This window comes from Patella vulgata, chromosome 7 (genome assembly GCF_932274485.2).
Source record: "Patella vulgata chromosome 7, xgPatVulg1.2, whole genome shotgun sequence".
Taxonomy (NCBI): Eukaryota; Metazoa; Mollusca; class Gastropoda; family Patellidae; genus Patella; species Patella vulgata.
This window is the reverse complement of record NC_065885.2, coordinates 42,547,601-42,570,119: the sequence shown is the minus strand read 5'-3', so window position 1 is coordinate 42,570,119 and position 22,519 is coordinate 42,547,601. Positions and strand designations below refer to the sequence as shown.

The following is a 22,519-nucleotide window of genomic DNA, read 5'->3' as shown; positions in this document are numbered from 1 at the left end:
ACAGATAATGCAATGTCATACAACATACTTTTTGGATTCGGTACAAATACAACCTTTTTATCATCAATGAAAATAATGTGATTTCAAAGTAACGATCAATAAAAAAACATTGCTTATATAAAGTACATGTAATTGGGTTCATTTAATTCACTTTGTATCTATAATATACATGTAGTATTAAACAATAAATATATTGATTAATGCCAATTCTATACAAATCTCATAGTTGTATTCATGTTTTCTTTACCATAACAAGAAACAGTACAACAGATTTAGTAACAATATATTCCTTTCTACATCCGTCAGAGTGGTTGATGATTCATAGATTCTAATAACCCCTTTTGAAGTTTATATGAAAGCTTTGATATCTGCTATGCAGATCTAGTTATTATTTTTTTTTTTGTGTCATTTCTACAAATCGGATTTCTCAGAATCTAACAATAGGATCAATCTGAGACTTTGACCTACCCCCCCAAATATGGGGTTCGAATGTTGATTAAATATATTTTCAAATCGTTTTTCGAATCTGAAATCACCGAATTTTACGAACAAATTCATTTGACCTACATTACTGTAACTTTGTAACTATTTGACCTATTTTACTAATTCTTTTTTTGAGGGGTGCCTTGAAACATTTACTTAAAATCTGCAATTTCGAATTTTCGAATTTCGAAAATTCGTCGCTGTGATTTTGAACCGGAAGTTGAGATCAATTTGACAACTTCTTTAATAGTTGCACGATTTTCATGAAATTTAGAATGTAAGTAGATCTTATCAATGCGACTTCAAAAATATCATTAGAAATTTTCTAAATTATCTCCCCTTGATGAAATTAAGGATCAAAGTTTTCAAAAAAATCGACGAAATATAGGTCAGATTGCCTTGATTTTTTTTTCTTTACTACCTACGACACTATGATTCGTACACAAAAAATCGAGTTTGTAGCTCAAACCGGAAATGCCACCATCTTGAAATGTGAAAATTACATAAGACTTTTTTGATATTTTACTTACAGACAAGGCAATTATATTTTCCGAATCCTTGAAGGAAAGCCGAAAAACGGTAGAGAACACAATTTTGATTTTCGGCAAATGATGGACGCCATTTTGAATTGAAAATGACAATTAGTGAAAAATCCACATTTATGGGCTTAAAAACATATACAATTGGTCGTGACCTAGAAAATATGTCTCCTATTACCTAAATTAATACATTTCAGGATAGCCTGGATCATGGTCGAACGTTTGGTATTTGAATATTTCAAAAATTCGAATTTCTCCTTTGATGTTTTCCGTGCCGACAAGGTTGTTTTCGAGTTTAGCTGGATTTGACTTCGCGCATGCGCTACGCTGGAACCAAAGGTACCATGAGTACTAAATTCCGGCGAGCAACTTTTCACGTTGGTACCTAGGTACCCTGAAAATTTCAAGGTGATACCTGCATTCGTTCAAGTCGTTTGTTCTTGTCACCTGCCTTTCGTCGTTTTTTTTTTTGTCAATTTACGGCTTCCATGAGGGGAAAAAAGTGGAATTTCGCCGTGACACCGGCACCGATTGTCCGAAAACCATGAAATTTGGACACAATACGCCCATTACCACCCCGGACTCTGTGCCTTACCCCCATTTTGATCCCATTAAAAAAAAGAGTTTTAGCAAAAAAACGATTTTCGGAATTTAATATTGGTTTTAACCCTGTACCCAGACAAGATATACATATTATTATAATCCCTATGAAATATTTTAATTATTTGCTGCTATAATATGTATTATCACTTATTCCCCGTTAAATAAATATCGGTCAACGGGTGCAGCTGTACAACTTCAAGGACCCTGGCTTCAAGTCAATTTACGGCTTCCATGAGGGGAAAAAAGTGGAATTTCGCCGTGACACCGGCACCGATTGTCCGAAAACCATGAAATTTGGACACAATACGCCCATTACCACCCCGGACTCTGTGCCTTACTCCCATTTTGATCCGATTAAAAAAAAAGAGTTTTAGCAAAAAAACGATTTTCGGAATTTAATATTGGTTTTAATTAATTTTGAAATTGCAAATGCAAAGAGATTTTATCGCCTCTTCCTTATGTGATAGGTATTGGTACTATACACATTATCCTTAAAAGACAATTTTTTAAAATGACCGTAACGATGTATCGACACTAGAAACCGAAATCGCCTATTTTGACCTTTTTTGACTGCTGAGGCATCCTTCCGGTGGTCCAAATCTCTGGAATTTCTAGCGGTTGGCTGCGCCGCGATGATATTTATCACATATTAAATTGAGAAAATCCTCAGATATCAAGAACAATAAAAATTCGATAAAATACGGCAATTTTTTAAGCAAAAAACCGTTGATTGTTGGGGGTGGGTTTTGAATTTATTTTGAACGTTTTCGGAATCCAATATGTGATAGCTAGAATCCCAAGGTACATTCTGTGCAAATTTGAAGGCAATCGGAGCACAGGAACGTTGCTTGGGCAGAGCAAATCAACCCGGTCGCGGAAATTTGTTCATTCTTTAAAGTTATTATAATATTGTGTTATGACCGCCATCTTAGATACACCGTCACTTACCAAACCACTCCGAAATATACCCAAAATCCCAAAATCGACCGTAATTTCTTTTTACTTCGCGCATGCGCCACGCTGGAACCAAAGGTACGTTCACTACCAAATTCCAGCGAGGAACTTTTCACGTTGGTACCTAGGTGCACTGAAAACTTCAAGGCGATACCTGCATTCGTTCAGGTCGTTTGTTCTTGACACGGTTCCTGCCGTTCGTTTTTTTTCCGCCATTTACGGCTTCTGTAAGGGCGAAAAAAGTGGAATTTCGCCACGACACCGGCACCGATTGTCCGAAAACCATGAAATTTGGACACAATACGCCCATTACCATTCTGTGACTTACTCCCATTTTGATCAGATTAAAAAAAGGAGTTTCAGCAAAAAATAAACAACCGATTTTCGGAATTTAAATTTGGTTTTAATTAATTTTGAAATTCCAAATGCAAAGGGATCTTATCGCCTCTTCCGTATGTGATTGCTATTAGTACTATACACATTATCCGTAAAAGACATTTTTTTTAAAATGAGCGCAACACCAAAAACCGAAATCGACTATTTTGACTTTATCATACATTAAATATTATATGCCATCGGTTAATTTTTATACGCCCACATTGAAATGTGGTCGTATATTGTCGTCCCCGCCGTCCGGACGGCTAAAGTTAATATCCGATTACTTTAAATTTATACACAGTGTTTAAGGTCATGAGACGAAGAAGCCTATTGATTTTCAGCGATTTCCGATAATTACTGTCAGAATTATGGTCCTTGACCACTTCAAAAAATCTTGTGCACGCTCTAGAGGTTAAATTCAATATCCGATTGACTTTAAATTTATACACAGTGTTTAAGGTCATGAGATGAAGAAGCCAATTGATTTTCACCGATTTCCGATAATTACTGTCAGAGTTATGGCCCTTCATCACTTAAAAAAAATCTTGTGGATGCTCTAGAGGCCAAAGTTAATGTCCGATTGACTTTAAATTTATACACAGTGGTTAAGTTCATGAGACGAAGTAGGCGATTGATTTTCAGCGATATCTGATATTTACTGCCAGAGATGTGGCCCCTGATCACTTCAAAATATCTTGTGGACGCTCTAGAGGCCAAAGTTAATATCCGATTGACTTTAAATTTATGCGCAGTGTTTAAGGTCATGACACGAAGATGCCTACAGTATTGATTTTCAGTGATATCTGATAATTACCGTCAGAGTTTTTGCCCTTGATCACTTTAAAAAATCTTGTGGACGCTCTAGAGACTAAATTCAATATCCGATTGACTTTAAATTTATACAGTGTTTATGGTAAGAAGCCAATTGATTTTCAGCGGTTTACATTGAAGCACAACTAATTCCTGTCCTGCGTACTCTGTATATTATATACGGTTTTCTAAATATGCCTTGGATGGTAGCCACAAGTCGACAATTTTTGTTTTGTATTTTTCCCATTTTGTTCATAAGGTAAATGTAATTTTTCAGATACCTGATGATATTTATACTTATTGTTTCAATAGATTCTAATAACCCCCTTTGCAGTTAATATGAAAGCTTTCATATCTGCTATGCAGATCTAGTTCTTATTATTATTATTCTTCTTTTGTTTTGAGTAGATCTCAGCAACTGATTGTCGGATCGTTACGATTTCTTCGGTTTTATCGAAAAAGTGGGTGTGACTTAGAGGATAAAGCTATTTTGAACGTTCTGCGACAATGCGAAATGTCCGAAATCACCGAAGCTATCGTTTTTAGAAATATTGCAGTAATTTTAACAATAATCATTGGATTTTAACTTTCGATGCATTTTGGCATAGCCGGAGACGGGGCACATAGCTACGCTACTTTTGATTTTTGATTTTCGGCAAATCTTCGCAGATATTAGGCGCTAAATTTAGAAAATTTTTTATTTATGAATATTTTTTAGTCGTGTTTTACACAAATATAACGAGTCCTCTGACTTGGGCAAAAATGTGAAAATTTTTTGTCTCGGTAATTTTTCTTGGCCCCCATTGGCTAATTCAGTTTTTCAGTCCTAGATTAATTATTTATTGTTCGATTTGTATAAAACAAAGTTCATATGGTCCGTTGTCTCAATTGTCATTTTTTTTGTTACCAATAGTGTTATCTGTCGGCACCGGAAGTGGCGTAAATTGACAAAAAACTACAATTTTGACAGTTAGGTACCATTTTTCGAAAGCAAATATTATTTTTTTCAAATCTGGTATAACTGAAATTGTGCGCCCTTTAAAGGCGCACAAAATGTTGGGATCAGTGTTTTTAATTTCGATTCCGTTTTCGGGCTATTTCGATTAAAAGGTGAAAAAAGGTGTAAAATTAAGCTATTTACAACCCATCCAGCGTTTTCATATTTTAAAATATTACTTCATAACTTTCATAAACTCGTAGCAATAATCTATACGGAGAGAATGTATTTCAAAATTAATTTGTAATATGCGCAGTTGCCGAGAAATGGGCAATTATGCATGAGTCACTTTTTACGCTAGTTTGCCTGTAAAAGAGTCAATTATTATTCGATTTTCATAAAAGTGACACCATTTGATGTGTAATGTCAATTTTAACTAGGTCAAACCAATTTAACATTTTCAATATCACCGGAAATGACGTAATTTGGGCAAAAATTGTATTTATAGCCTTCGAAACCAGTAATTTATTCAAATGAGTCATATTTGTTATTTGTTTAAAATTTTGATATTTGATTCAAATCAACTAATACAATGAACCCTTACGATCATATAGATATCACAAAATGGTTTCTAACTTGTTCAGTTGCGGAGAAATAGGCAATTTTCAACAGGTCACTTTTTAAGGTTTTTTGTCAATAAAAGTGTCAATTATTATTCGATTTTCATGAAATTTTCACTGTGTGATACATAATGCCATTTACGATTTCATACAAGTAATTTAAGATTTTCATTATCACCGGAAGTAACGTCATTTTGGCAAAAACTGTATTTTTAGCCTTCAAAACAGATATTTTATTCAAATGAATCAGATTTGTAATGTTTTTAAAATTATGATATTTGATTCCAATCAACAAATAGAATGAACTCATTCGATCATACAGATACCTCAAAATGGTTTCTAACTTGTACGGTTGCAGAGAAATAGGCGATTTTCTACAAGTCATTTTTCAAGGTTTTTGGTCTATAAAGGTGGCAATTATTATAGGATTTACATAAAATTTTCACCATGTGATGATGCTATTTCTGATTTCATAAACCAATTTAACATTTTCATTATCACCGGAAGTAATGTAATTTTGACAGGATCACTGACATGTAGCAAATGAATTGATTGCTGGATTTGGTTGTTTCTGCGTCCATTTTATTTCATGTGTGCAATGCTTATGTGGAAACCTGTTTAACGGTTTCATTGGTACAGGAAGTGACATAAGTTCAAGGGTAACGTGGCACCGGTGAAACCCGTCATTACTGCTTCGCAGTTCTAGTTCTTATTATTATTATTATTATTATTTACCGCGGGAGCCTATTTCTCCATGATCGAAAACAGATATCGATCTAGGGTTCAATTTTCTATCGGGAGACCATGTGGTGGTTACTCGATAAAGTACTTTTGAAACTTCTGCGCAGACCGGAAGTGGCCGAATTTTGAACGGTAGCAATAAATCAAAAATCGGCCGTGGTTTCGCAAATTCTTTACCTACTTTAAAACAATTCACATTTTTGGAAACCCTGAATCTTTTCCGAGACAATGGCTATCTCACATTTTTCAATTTCGAACATTCATCTATGGCTTTTGTCGTTCGAAATTTGAAAATTTAAATTTTTACAAAAAACTTTTTTATTAATGAATATTTTTTAGTCGTGTTTTACAGAAAATTAACGAGTCATCTGACTTAGGCAAAAATGTGATTTTTTTTGTCTCAATAATTTTCCTTGGCCGCCATTGGCTAATTCAGTTTTTCAGTCCTAGATTAATTATTTATTGCTCGATTTGTATAAAACAAAGTTCAAATACTCCATTGTCTCAATTGTCATTTTTTTGTTACCAATAGAGTTATCTGTCCGCACCGGAAGTGGCTTAATTTTACCAAAAACTACAATTTTGACAGTTAGGTACCATTTTTCGAAAGCAAATATTATTTTTTTTAAAAACTGATATAACTAAAAGAGTGTGCCCTTTAAAGGCGCACAAAATGTTGTGAACAGTTTTTTTAATTTCGATTTCATTTTCGAGCAAATTCGATTAAGAGGTGAAAAAAGGTGTAAAATTGACCTATTTACAACCCATTCAGGCTTTTCAGATTTTCAGATATTTCTACGTAACTTTTAAAACTTGTAGCTATAATCTATACGAAGAAAATGTATGTTAAAATTAGTTTGTAATATAAGCAGTTACCTAGAAATGGGCAATTTTGCATAAGTCAAAATTTTCGTTATTTTGCCTGTAAAATAGTCAATTATTATTGGATTTTCACAAAAGTGACACCATTTGATTCAAAAACCAAGTATGCGTCGTATCAAATTGATTACAACTTAAAATTGACACCGGCAGTGACGACATTTTGTCAAAAAGTGCATTTTTAACTTTTAAAATCAATATTTTTTTCAAACAAGAATTATTTAATATGTATTAATAATTTTAATTTTTTGTTTACATTCACATATTAATATAATCCATAAGGTCATATAGATTTCACAAAATTGTTTCTAACTTGTTCAGTTGCGGAGAAATAGGCGATTTTCAACAGGTCACTTTTCAAGGTTTTTGGTCCATAAAAGTGTCAATTATTCTTCGATTTTCATAAAAGTTTCACTGTGTGATACATAATGCCATTTACGATTTCATACAAGTAATTTAAGATATTCATTATCACCGGAAGTAACGTCATTTTGGCAAAAACTGTATTTTTAGCCTTCAAAACAGATATTTTATTCAAATGAGTCTAATTTGTAATGTTTTTAAAATTATGATATTTGATTCCAATCAACAAATAGATTTAACCCATACGATCATACAGATACCAGAAAATGGTTTCTAACTTGTACGGTTGCAGAGAAATAGACGGTTTTATACAAGTCACTTTTCAAGGTTTTTGGTCTATAAAAGTGGCAATTATTATTCGATTTACATAAAATTTTCACCGTGTGATGCCTTATGCCATTTCTGATTTCATAAAACTAATTGGACATTTTCATTATCACCGGAAATACTGTACACTTACATGTAACAAATGTATAAAATGAATTGATATTGCTGGATTTGGTTGATTCGGCGTCCATTTTATTTGATGTGTGCAATGCTTATGTGGAAACCTGTTTAATGGTTTCATTGGTACCGGAAGTGACATATGTTTAGGGTAACGTGGCACCGGTGAAACCGTAGTCATATAAATATATTTGATATTAAAAAACCCCAGTTAAAATCGGTGCTCTTGCAAAAATCGTGATTTCACGGTCGGGTGTGACCGGATTAAAACACCTAAAGTATCGTTTAGTAGCTCGATGAATGGGCTATTGTATGACACACTTCCTGTCTGATTTCTGAAAGCCGGTTCAGTGCTGCTTGCAGGTCTAGTTATTAAGCTTTCATATTACATATGAAAGCTTATTGTTTCAGTTAAGATTATTATTAAGCTTTCATATTACATATGAAAGCTTATTGTTTCTGTTAAGATTATTATTGTTATTTTTTTTTTGTGTTTTGTCCACAAATCGGATTTCTCAGAATCTAACCATAGGATCGTTCTGAAACTTTTACCTATCCCCCCAAAAATGGGTGGTGGCTGTTGATTAAATATATTTTCAAAACGTTTTACGAATCCGAAATCACCGAATTTTACGAAGGAATGCATTTGACCTACAATGCTGTAACTTTGTGACTATTTGACCTATTTTACTAATTCTTTTTTCTTTGAGTATCTTGAAACATTTACTTCAAATCTGCAATTTCGGATTTTGGCATTTCGAAAATTCGTCGCTGTCATTTCGAACCGGAAGTTATTACCAATTTGACAACTTCTTAAATAGTTGTGCAATTTTCGTAAAATTTAGAATGTTAGTAGATCTTGCCAATGCGACTTCAATGATGTCCTTGGAAATTTTCTAAATTATCTCCCCTTGGTGAAATTAAGGATCAAAGTTTTCAAAAAAATCGTCGAAATATAGGTCAGAATGACCTAAAAAAAAAAATTCCATACTAGACAAGTAATTACTGATTCGTACACAACATATGGAGTTTGTCGATCGAACCGGAAGTGCCACCATCTTTAAACGTGAAAAATCAAAAAGGCTTTTTTGCTATTTTACTTACAGACTCGGGCGTCATATTTTCGGAATCCTGGAAGGAATGCCTAAAAATCTATCGGATCAGAATTTTGATTTCGGTCACGTGATGGTCACCATTTTGAATTGAAAATGAAAAATAGAAGCAATTTGAAGGGCCGGGACTTTGGAACACAAGAACTCTCCTTCTAATTAAGCTAGAATGTTCAAACTTGGTGTAGGCGTTCACTAGGTCAATGTCATGATTGAGTTCAAAGATGAGCATTTTTTGCCTAGGGTAAGCAGAGATAAGCAAGCTGATTTGTTGATTCTTTAGGGCACGATGACATTGGTTATAATGAATGGAGGGCGATGAAACTCTTGTCAATCGAGAGGCTAATAGCTGGCCTGTTGTGTGAAATCATTGTATCATTTTTTATTCGAATTTCTCCTTTGATGTTTTCCGTGCCGACAAGGTTGTTTTCGAGTTTAGCTGGATTTGACTTCGCGCATGCGCTACGCTGGAACCAAAGGTACCATGAGTACTAAATTCCGGCGAGCAACTTTTCACGTTGGTACCTAGGTACCCTGAAAATTTCAAGGTGATACCTGCATTCGTTCAAGTCGTTTGTTCTTCTCACCTGCCTTTCGTCGTTTTTTTTCTAAGTCAATTTACGGCTTCCATGAGGGGAAAAAAGTGGAATTTCGCCGTGACACCGGCACCGATTGTCCGAAAACCATGAAATTTGGACACAATACGTCCATTACCACCCCGGACTCTGTGCCTTACCCCCATTTTGATCCCATTAAAAAAAAAGAGTTTTAGCAAAAAAACGATTTTCGGAATTTAATATTGGTTTTAACCCTGTACCCAGACAAGATATAGATATTATTATAATCCCTATGAAATATTTTAATTATTTACTGCTATAATATGAATTATCACTTATTCCCCGTTAAATAAATATCGGTCACCGGGTGCAGCTGTACAACTTCAAGGACCCTGGCTTCAAGTCAATTTACGGCTTCCATGAGGGGAAAAAAGTGGAATTTCGCCGTGACACCGGCACCGATTGTCCGAAAACCATGAAATTTGGACACAATACGCCCATTACCACCCCGGACTCTGTGCCTTACTCCCATTTTGATCCGATTAAAAAAAAAAAAGGTTTTAGCAAAAAAACGATTTTCGGAATTTAATATTGGTTTTAATTAATTTTGAAATTGCAAATGCAAAGAGATTTTATCGCCTCTTCCGTATGTGATAGGTACTGGTACTATACACATTATCCTTAAAAGACAATTTTTTAAAATGACCGTAACGATGTATCGACACTAGAAACCGAAATCGCCTATTTTGACCTTTTTTGACTGCTGAGGCATCATTCCGGTGGTCCAAATCTCTGGAATTTCTAGCGGTTGGCTGCGCCGCGATGATATTTATCACAAACTAAATTGAGAAAAATCCTCAGATATCAAGAACAATAAAAATTCGATAAAATACGGCAATTTTTTAAGCAAAAAACCTTTGATTGTTGAGGGCGGGTTTTGAATTTATTTTGAACGTTCTCGGAATCCAACACTCTTCTATTTTTAATTTGTGATAGCTAGAATCCCAAGGTACATTCTGTGCATATTTGAAGGCAATCGGAGCACAGGAACGTTGCCTGGGCAGAGCAAATCAAAGGCTTCTTCGTCTTATGACCTTAAACACTGCGTATAAATTTAAAGTCAATCGGATATTAACAGCAAAAGGGGGGCGACGACAATATACGACCACATTTCAATGTGGGCCTATAAAAAGTAAATCATTGCCAATAGAAAAGACCCACCTTTCCCCCAACAACAACCATGTAATGCACTAGCTATAATGGGGATTTTTCTGGAACACAGCGAAATGGGTCTTTTAAAATGTTCACAAGTGTATCACAAGGAGGGTTTGCTTCTTCTCTATGGGACACCCGATACCACTTCTCAACGAGGAATTCAGTCACACAGCCAACACCATTTTGTATGTTTGTGTAATCTTTATTCAGTATAAATCAAGTAATACAAATAAAAAAATACTTGGATTGATGAAAACATAATTTTTGAGAGTTATTCATACATGTAGCATAATTGTTCTTATTTAAAAAATGTACATGTTTGTCATAAACAACATTAAATAAACAATCATGTTTCTTCACGATAACAGTAACAGTATAACAATTGTATGAAATATATTTTCCTTTATTTTTTTTTATTTTTAGAAAGGCCACTTCCTTGGTTTAAAATATATCATAAATTGTAGTTATCTAACATATACTTCCATGTATGTTTATCTAACAGATTACCACGTCGTCTTATCTAATAGAGAGTAAATGGTATACAATATCAAATTATAATCTACCAGCATTACTTGTTTCAGTAATTTAATCGTGTGTTATTCTTGTATTTAAGTGAGAAGAGTGAATAAACTATCATGGGTTGAAACAAATATATTGGAGTAGAAATAAACATTGTATATTGGTTTGTAAATAAATAATTGGTACAGATAATGCAATGTCATACAACATACTTTTTGGATTCGGTACAAATACAACCTTTTTATCATCAATGAAAATAATGTGATTTCAAAGTAACGATGAATAAAAAAACATTGCTTATATAAAGTACATGTAATTGGGTTCATTTAATTCACTTTGTATCTATAATATACATGTAGTATTAAACAATAAATATATTGATTAATGCCAATTCTATACAAATCTCATAGTTGTATTCATGTTTTCTTTACCATAACAAGAAACAGTACAACAGATTTAGTAACAATATATTCCTTTCTACATCTGTCAGAGTGGTTGATGATTCATAGATTCTAATAACCCCTTTTGAAGTTTATATGAAAGCTTTGATATCTGCTATGCAGATCTAGTTGTTATTTTTTTTTTGTGTTTTGTCCACAAATCGGATTTCTCAGAATCTAACCATAGGATCGTTCTGAAACTTTTACCTATCCCCCCAAAAATGGGTGGTGGCTGTTGATTAAATATATTTTCAAAACGTTTTACGAATCCGAAATCACCGAATTTTACGAAGGAATGCATTTGACCTACAATGCTGTAACTCTGTGACTATTTGACCTATTTTACTAATTCTTTTTTCTTTGAGTATCTTGAAACATTGACTTCAAATCTGCAATTTCGGATTTGGGCATTTCGAAAATTCGTCGCTGTCATTTCGAACCGGAAGTTATTACCAATTTGACAACTTCTTTAATAGTTGTGCGATTTTCGTGAAATTTAGAATGTTAGTAGATCTTGCCAATGCGACTTCAATGATGTCCTTGGAAATTTTCTAAATTATCTCCCCTTGGTGAAATTAAGGATCAAAGTTTTCAAAAAAATCGACGAAATATAGGTCAGATTGCCTTGAAATTTTTAATCTGTACTAGCTAAGACAGTACTGATGAGTACACAAAATATGGAGTTTGTCGAGCAAACCGGAAGTGCCACCATCTCAAAATGTGAAAAGTCCATACGGCTTTTGCAATATTTTACTTAAAGACATAAGAGTTACATTTTCTGAATGCTTGAAGGAAAGCCTAAAAATCTATCGGTTTAGAATTTTGATTTAGGTCAACTGATGGACGCCATTTTGAAATGAAAATGAAAATTAGTGAAAAATCCACATTTATGGGCTTGAAAACATACACAATTGGTCGTGGCTTAGAGAATCTGTCTCCTATTACCGAAATTAATACATTTGAGGATAGCCTGGATCATGGTCGAATGTTTGGTATTTGAATATTTCAAAAATTCGAATTTCTCCTTTGATGTTTTCCGTGCCGACAAGGTTGTTTTCGAGTTTAGCTGGTTTTGATTTCGCGCATGCGCTACACAGGAACCAACGGTACCATGAGTACTAAATTCCGGCGAGCAACTTTTCACGTTGGTACCTAGGCACCCTGAAAATTTCAAGGTGATACCTGCATTCGTTCAAGTCGTTTGTTCTTGTCACCTGCCTTTCGTCGTTTTTTTTTCTAAGTCAATTTACGGCTTCCATGAGGGGAAAAAAGTGGAATTTCGCCGTGACACCGGCACCGATTGTCCGAAAACCATGAAATTTGGACACAATAGGCCCATTACCACCCCGGACTCTGTGCTTTACCCCCATTTTGATCCCATTAAAAAAAAAGAGTTTTAGCAAAAAAACGATTTTCGGAATTTAATATTGGTTTTAACCCTGTAATACCCAGACATGATATATTATTATAATCCCTATGAAATATTTTAATTATTTACTGCTATAATATGAATTATCACTTATTCCCCGTTAAATAAATATCGGTCACCTGGTGCCGCTGTACAACTTAAAGGACACTGGCCTCAAGTCAATTTACGGAGAGAGAGAGAGAGAGAGAGAGAGAAATGGGGTTTAACGTCCACTCGACACAAACTAGGTCATTTCGGGACCAACATATGGTTTAATTTTATTTCAATAATTCGCTTGCGCGTAGGGGTCTTTAGCAGTGGGAGGAAACCGGAGGACCCGGAGAAAATCCACAAGGTTGGACAGGCGACCCTACCCCTTGCGTCAATTTACGGCTTCCATGAGGGGAAAAAAGTTGAATTTCGCCGTGACACCGGCACCGATTGTCCGAAAACCATGAAATTAGGACACAATACGCCCATTACCACCCCTGACTCTGTGCTTTACCCCCATTTTGATCACATTAAAAAGAAAAGAGTTTTAGCAAAAAAACGATTTTCGGAATTTAATATTGGTTTTAATTAATTTTGAAATTGGAAATGCAAAGAGATTTTATCGCCTCTTCCGTATGTGATAGGTATTGGTACTATACACATTATCCTTAAAAGACAATTTTTTAAACTGACCGTAACGATGAATCGACACTAGAAACCGAAATCGCCTATTTTGACCTATTTTGACTGCTGGGGTATCTTTCCGTACGTGACAAGGAGTAGGTCGCCCGTCCAACCTGTGTATTTTTTCAGGATCACCCGGTTTCCCCCCACTGCTAGACCCCTACGCGCAAGCGAATTATTGAAATAAAATTGAACCATACGTTAGTCCCGAAATGACCTAGTTTGTGTCGAGTGGTCGATCAACCCCATTTCGCTCTCTCAATTTTAGCACTCCTAACTCTAAAACTAAATGCAAGGAACGGGCCTATTTACAGAGGTCACAATTTTAACCTACATGCACACCTACATGATATACATATTATTATAATCCCTATGGGATATTTTAATTATTTACTGTTATAATATGAATTATCACTTATTCCCCGTTAAATAAATATCGGTCACCGGGTGCAGCTGTACAACTTCAAGGACCTTGGCCTCAAGTGCATGGGACCAACTCTACATTTTCTGAAATGTCAATAAAAGCCCTGGAATGATTTTATTTAAAAAAAATAATCAGAAAGTAAATCTAGTTTTATTTATATGCTATTTGTTGCCAGAAAATATATTTTGTTACGAGTCTAATTCAAATTTAAAAATAAACAATGGGTCTGAGGCATATTTTATTGATATATAGAAATTAATGCAGTGTTCTCATTATGTGATAAAAGAGTGCCAGAAATGTCTCGAAATTCAGCCATTTGTGTATTTAGTATATCAAGTATATGCGTGTATTACAAAGCTCTGATTTGTGTGATTTGTGTACACCCCGCCCCCCCCCTCCTCGTGTCACTATCATGTACATATCAATTCTGCTGCCAACCCACCCACGCGAACATGACTAAATTATGAAACATTGTCTAGTCGTTTGTATGTTACGACAAAACGAGGCCAGCGTGGCTCATTTGCTGCAGAACGGAAGGCCTTGCAAGGATTAGTGTCTAGTCGTTTGGATGGTACGGAAACCCGAGGTCAAAGTGGTTCCCCGTTGGCAGTGGTGAAGTATGGAAGGCCTAGCAAGGATCTGTGTCTAGTCGTTTCGATGGGACGAAAAACGCCCGTCCCCTCGTCCATGGTACAAGGATTAGTGCCTAGTCGCTTGGATGGTATGCAAAACAGAGGTCCCCGTTCTCTCCCTTTGTCTGTGGTTCTTGACCGAAGGCCCGACAACTAACTTTGCGTGCAGTTTTTTAGGTAGGACGAAAAATCGAAATCCTGTGTGCATATTGGCGTGCACGAAAAATAACCCTTTGCATTTGGAATTTTATGCACCCACCCCACCCTCGAACAACGCTTAACATAACATTTTGTTTTCACTACCTACATTGTAAAATTTGTTTGATTTCAGATGACTTAGCCCCGGTTTTTCACAGTGAAAGATTTTGATGAAACTTGACATGCATGTTTATAACCCAAAGATATGGTTCCTTTCGATATTTGCGCATATCGAATCGTAACTTCATGAATTATGGTCCCTGATTGTAAGAAAAATCACTTTATATTTCGCGTGTTCTCTATCTATCTCTCGGAAATGGAATATGGAAATACACAAGCTAGCTAGTGTATTACAGGTTGGTGGTGGTGGGGATGAGGTCTTCTATTTGCAATGATTTTTTGACTACAAAATATACGCTCTAACTCATTACTCAAACTACAACAAAAAAAAAGCGGATCGGAAACCCGATTTTATATATTCTTACAATAGCAACGCACTTCGGGATTAACTTAGAAATGGTTCCACTACTGATGTCTTCCGCCTTACTCCTGCCACAGTAGTGGCTTGTCCTACGGAGTTCCTTTCCGCAAGTTTTTTTTAGTCAAATGACTACAAAAAGGTTACTGGCCTATGTATAGCTCCCTTAATTTACACATAAACTGACCTAAAACTGCACTGCACATATAATAAACCAATTCCCATTGAAATAAAGGTGAAGCCGTACCGCATAATTATATGATTTGATGAAACCCAACTGCTACCTGAAGTTTCTCGCCTATCGAAGTTATAATATCCGCCGGTGTCATGGCGGCTCGCACATTATAAGAATCATTGCTTTGAAAATGTAGAACGCATTAACACAAAGAAAAACTGATGGGTAACTAGTTTAGTGGTCCAGTCTTCACTATAATTTGTGATAGAATTACTGTTTTAAAAAAAACTGAATGATGTAAAAATAAAAATGGTTGGAGTGCCCAAGTTTAGATTTGTCGTTGATTTCATAAAGATGTTAGGATATAGAACGTTAAATACTGTGTGATTCAACATGGCGGCCGAGGGGTTTAATATGATATAAGTACGAAATACATGTACATGTAGTACCAAATGGTTTATATGTATGAGAGTCAAGGTTTGGACTAAATGTCTTGGGGAAGTAGGGGGCGACTAGCATGTGCCTCTCTTTAGTGGACCGATGTGAGATTGCCCATTGTATTAACTGGACGGGTAGGCCTATTCACCTTCAGTTATGTGTCAATGTCAAATAAGCGGCTTCGTATCAACACGGTCGGCTCTGGGCCGGTTTAATTCTACGTATCTCTCGTAGCTGAGAGAAAAAAGATTTTTTAGCCCAGAGAATATCTTCCGTCAGAGTGGTTGTTGATTCATAGATTCTAATAACCCCTTTTGAAGTTTATATGAAAGCTTTGATATCTGCTATGCAGATCTAGTTTATTATTATTATTACTTTTTTCGCCATAGCCTATTTCTCAGTGCCTGTAACAGATACCGATATGGGACCTAATTTCCTATCGGAAACCATGTGGTGGCTACTTGATAAACTATTTTTGAAACTTCTGCGCCGACCGGAAGTGGCCGAATTTCGTGCGGTGCATAAAAATTAAAAAACGGCCGTAGCTTCGTCAATTCTGTACCTATTTTCATACAAATGATATTTTCAGAAAACCTGAGTCTTTTCTCGGACGATAGCAGTTGAAAATTTTGAAATTTCGAAACTTCGTCGCTGACTTCTAGCGTTCGAAAAATGAAAAATTTTGTTTAAAAGACAATTTTTGTTATTTTTCAAAATTTTCAAATTTGACCTACATTTTTGGATACCTGAGGACCATCCGATTCCACAAATATAAGTTTCATTCCGAGTTATCGCCCTTTATTTTTCGACTTTCCCAACCCGTATAATTTTTGGAAAGGATAAATCGATAGTTCTGAAAGTCCTGGAACATAAAGCTATATAGTCAGACCGCTGCATAAAACAATTTCAAAAACGATCCGGAAACCGGAAGTAGTCGAAATAATGATAGATATTTCGGAAAAAAATCAAAAAATGGGTGTTTTGGTGAAAAACTCGATTTCTCCGTCCAATATCAATGGATTAAACGAAGTAAGCTTTCGTTTAGTGGCCCGAGGAATGGACTGTCGTATGATGCCCAATTTATACGGATACTATGACCAAGCAGCAAAATATTACAAGCTGAAAATCAAGTATTTTCTGATTTTGGGCGTATTTGGACGCCTGTATCTCGAAATCTTAACCGCAACTTTTTTTTTTAACTTTCTCTATCGAGAGTCCATTCGATAGTCTTGTGAATTATGCCATCCAATAAGACTTTGAAATGTCTGGAATACGATAAAAAAGGGACTGAAAATCGAAAAAAGTCGAAAAATCGTGAAATTTTGCAAAATGCTCTATTACTTTATTATTTAAACAAATTTTTACAAAAAGATTACAGATTCGGATAGCTGACCTAATTACGATTCTAACGATGTATAATATGTATTGAGTTATTGAAATTTAATTTTCGATATTTTGACATTTTTTGCATTTTTGGCATCTTTGAACATAGGATATCTCACGGTCATTTTATCTGATCAGATAATGTAATATATCATTACAGAGCCCTGCCGCTATTTAATTGCCTAAACTGGTTATTAAAACTATTCCGACAATAATCTCCATACCGGAAGTATTCAAAAAATGAAAAAAAAGGTTAAAAAATTGTCGCTCTTGCGAAAAGCTGGATTTCTTGGTCAGATATTACCGGACCAAAAGAAGTAAACTGTCTTTGGATATCCCCATTAATGGACTATTATATGGCATCTCAATGCGACGATTTCGATGGTTAGAAAATAAATTGTGGTACGCCGAAAATGTAGTATTTTCCGATTTTGGAGCCTTTTTATACGTCTTTTTCTCGAAAACGACCACTCCGATTTTTCTGAAACTTTTTTAACGCAGAGTCCTATCGGTAGTCTGTGGCGTGAATCCAAACGGAAAAGGTTTGAAATAATATAAGGGGTCCAATAATTGCCTCAATCTTTGAAAAAAGTTGAAAAATCGTTAAATTATTGAAAATGCTCTTTTATTTATCTTTTTTACAAAAAACTACTGAATAGATGTTTCTGACACTTCTATGACAGAAAGTTAAGTATCTAAACAAATAGTTAAAACTATCTCGACAATGATCCAAAAACCGGAAGTAGTCGAAAAAATATCCGATATTTTTGAGAAAAAAACGTAAAAAGTAAAAGAAGTGGTGATCTTGTGAAAAAGTGATTACTATGCCAGATTTCACCGAATCAAAACAACTAAAGTATCATTGTATATCCTGATCAATGGACGATTTAAGACATCTAAATGGTAAAAATTTGCTGGTTAGGCAATACATTATGGGACGCTGAAAATTTGAGAAATCCGATTTGTAGAAATGACACAAAAAAAAAAAATAATAATAATAATAACTAGATCTGCTAAGCAGATATTAAAGCTTTCATATTCACAGTCACTGTCACATGTCATAGAAATAATATGAACAGAAAAAAAATATCATTATAATGAGTAAAAATTTGGTGAAGTTAATTCGATTTTTCACTGGTAAATAATTAAATAGACAAGTGGCATAACTTGACCCGCATCCCATCAGCTATCCTGAAAAATTAAACAAGTAAATTGTGTTTAGTACTGGGTTAATTAAGACAGGCATATGCCTTTGCTATACAGGATGACATGAGGGAAATTTAGCTTGGGAGGTGTAGGCCTGCAGCCAAAATTTCTAGCTAGCTTAGAAACACAACTCCGCTACACGGTCTTCCATAAAAGAAAAACTATACATTTTTGGAAAGCTTATGATGCCAGGAAGACAAAATCTGGGAGTTCCAAGCAAAATGTTTGCAATTTATTGATTTAGGGCCAGATGAAATTCGTCAAAATTGTCAAATAAATGCTATTTGTGTACTAACAATTCTGAAGTTGACATAAAATTAAATAGTTGGTAAAACACCTCATGCCTTCATCCTTGGCAATGAACAGTTTATTGGACAGATTTTGATGTAAATAAAAATGCTCAAAACACAAATGTCATGGGTGAATAAAGAATTGTGGAAATCCATTAACGGTAAAAAAGAATTATCTCCCTTTCTGTCAAATGCCTGTAATTGATAGACTATCAGGTCTTGTATGAATCATAAGGTGTGGGCAAACAAGCCCAATAATTATTTTGTTTGTTGGATCTCAAGGGCCTGTTAGGGTTGGTTGTTGGATGTTTGCTCAGAAATTATCGCTTGTATGGAACATGCTAGAGTCGATTTGTAGCATATTCTAGCCAGGGGATATGTTTGACAGTAGTTGAGTGATATGCTTTTGAAATAATGGAGATCAGTACCACTTTATAAGCATTGAATCACATGATTTTTTTCCACTAAGATAAACATTCTAAACCCACATACATGTTCCCTTTCAATTAGCCACTACAGTATTTTTACAACTGTACATGTAGCTGTGAACTACTATTTCGGATATGATTAATGGTCAAATTACAAACATACATGTAGATATAAGTTAAAAAAAATAATTGTGTATCTGGGCTGGAATGAAGGGAAAGGTTAGAAAACAGGATGAACAGTTGTGAAATTATTTATTAAAGTGAAACAATCATTGAAAATCAAAATTAAACAGTTACTCTGCACATCAAATGTCATCAAAGTTAATCTTCATTATCATCATCACTGTCACTAAATGTATTAACATCAAATTCGGTCTCTTTAACAGTTTTTTTTTCATTTTCACATTTACTACACATGCACAGGTCTGTACAAGAAAGGGGGGTTGGGATGGCCTAGAGTGCCGCGCTTCGACCTCTAGCTGGTCGGTCACCTCTGGCTTGTGGCTGTGGCTTTGATCCCAGGTGTGAGCGTATGTGGCATGGAGATAGAGGCGTCTTCTCAACCTCGTGGGTTTCCTCCGGGCACTCCGGTTTCCTTTCACTGCTAAAGACCCATACGCGCAAGCGAATTATTGAAATAAAATTGAAACCGTATGTTAGTCCCAAAATGACCTAGTTTGTGTTGAGTGGACGTTAAACCCCATTTCTCTCTCTCTCTCTCTGTACAAGACAACTTTGCTGGCCATTTATGATTCTTTCTCTTATGACATCTTCACAGAATATATTGTATGTGGTTTAATATTCGACGGAGGGCTAGTCATCTTTGCTGAAAAATATAAATAAACATATACATGTACACAATTAAAACAAAATTCTGGAGCTTGGTTTACTCTCATTAATTTCGTACAACAGAGGAAAAAGACACTTACACAGGGGTTAACATCTTATTTTCATGCAGAAACCAGCTAATGAAGACAGGAAGGCATTAGCAGTACAAGGAGAGATAGAGAGGAGAATTGCGGTTTAACGTCCACTGGACAAAAACATAGTAATTTCAGGACTCACCCATGGTTCAGTTTTATTTGAATAATACCAGTGGCAAGAAGGCGGAGAATACAAATAAAAAAAACATCACAAATATTTACCTTTCTGATAACTGTCTAAGAAATTCAGTACATGTATATTGCCTATAACATTTTTGGTGATATCTGACCTCAATGGCCACACAATCTTGCCCTCTGATATGCCTTAAAATATCTTCATCCTCTTTCAATTCAGCAGCTTTCAACAGTTGGCCTACAAACAAATTTGCAAACAAATTATACACCATATAGCGTTGAATGTTGTTTGTGCTCAAGGGTGGGGGAGGGAATGTCACTTTGAGGCCTACATGTACATGTACCTGGCTGGTCAACTCTGGCATGCTGTTTAGTTCAGATCCTTTGTGTGAGCGGAAATGGTCTAGAGACAGATCGTTTTAGCAAGGCACCTACAAGTGGGCCAAGAAAATAAAAAACAAGTTAACTTCTCTATGTTTCATCCCTTGTGCAAGCAAATGTGCAACACTTTAACCAATGACTGTGCCAAATCAACAAATGGGGTAAAAGGCTTTACTGGCTAGCTTCATAACAATTTTACAGTGATTGCAGTAGCACTTCTGATTCCATTTACAACAAAAACAACAACACAATAATTAAAAACTGTAGGATGAATATATTTAATATTTATTAGTAATAATTATAAATTTAGTAAGTAACATAATATTAACATTAGGCCTACCTGAGCCTGTTTGGGTCTGAGTCTGTGTTAATACATCCTTCTTCCTATTTTCTCCAACAGTGACAAATCTGTCACGTTTTTTACATATAATACACACAACAGGCAGCACCGATTTACTCTTTCTTTTTGCTTCAGGAGCGTAATTTGTTTGGAGAGGTAGGTCGCAGATCGTCTACACTCCCGCTATTCCCTGGTTGGATTGTAGCCGGGGATTTTAATTTTTCTTTATCTATACGATTACGGGCAGACCCAATTCGGAATTTGTCTGTAAAAGGCCTGTAGCATGTTGGGTGAAATCCAGTATCTTTTGGCGCGTCGATAAATTCCTTGTTTGATTATATCACCCGAAGTCGCCTGTTCAGCTATCCATTTCGCTCGCCCATCAAGTTTTAGCCATTCATGGGCACATTCACGGAATTTATCCCAGCGAGATTTTGTAAATAATTGTTCTCGTTCCTTTCTAAATCCTTGGTAATGAATAATACAGCGTAAATTTGATGAAATATCAGTCGATTCACGTTCTTTCATGGGCGCAGCCATTACACATGTGTGTTGTTGTTTACAACTTTCAAGGTCGGGTCAGCAGTTCACAATACGAGCTCCTGATTGGCCCATGGTGACCAATCACCAGTTATTTCCCTACGCTTTATAACAGCGCGAGTCAAATAAATCCCGTACGAATAAATTTATATCACCCTTAATGGATTTGAAATAAAGAATTATAAAATGTATTTATAAATATACTATGCTTTATTTGAACCTTATGCCTACTACTATTCTTACCTGACTCTATCCAATTTATTTTAATTATATCTTTCATTCTATTTAAGTTATTTTTTTTTTGCCACCATCCCCCCCCCCCCCCTCCACTGTTCCTTATCTCAGACGAAATAATCCCAGATTAGCTGTAAGACCAGATACTCTTTTTTTCTTTCTTTCTTTTCAGGTGCTGGATTCTTCCTTCAGAGAACCAACAAACAAAAGGAATGAACACAAAAAATGAAGATGAAACAGAACCACCATACCGGACAACAAAAACCAAATGGAAGGAAGAATGGATCAGGCCTATCACTCACCGACAAGCCCCAAGGAAGAGTAGCACCGCCCTGCCATTCTACCGGACAGAACGACCAGACCGACAAAATGACCAAAATATATATATATGTACATATCATGTCTCTGTATTTAAATGTTCCTGTCTGTTCGTAATTGTCCATTTTGTCTATATGTTCGTCCATGTTTATGTATGTCTTGCACTGTGCTCGTCTGTCTATGTCTGTGATCGTCTCAAATAGCACTTTTTTACTTTGCACCAGTTAGTCAATGTTTCTGTACATATATATATTCAATTATCTATTTTCCATTAATCACTTTGTAAATATTCTCACCATACACAAATAACATGTTATTGTCT

The 22,519-nt window shown here is 35.4% G+C and overlaps 1 long non-coding RNA gene across 1 annotated transcript; it reads right to left on the bottom strand.

Annotated features, from left to right (window-relative positions):
• Window positions 1-19,559: 19,559 nt before the first annotated feature.
• Window positions 19,560-21,874, bottom strand: LOC126828417 (uncharacterized). Its single transcript, XR_007683038.2, has 3 exons — window positions 21,106-21,874; window positions 20,472-20,622; window positions 19,560-20,152 (listed from the first exon to the last, which is right to left on the bottom strand). It is a non-coding gene; the product is annotated as an uncharacterized LOC126828417 (long non-coding RNA).
• Between the last annotated feature and the right edge of the window lie 645 nt (window positions 21,875-22,519).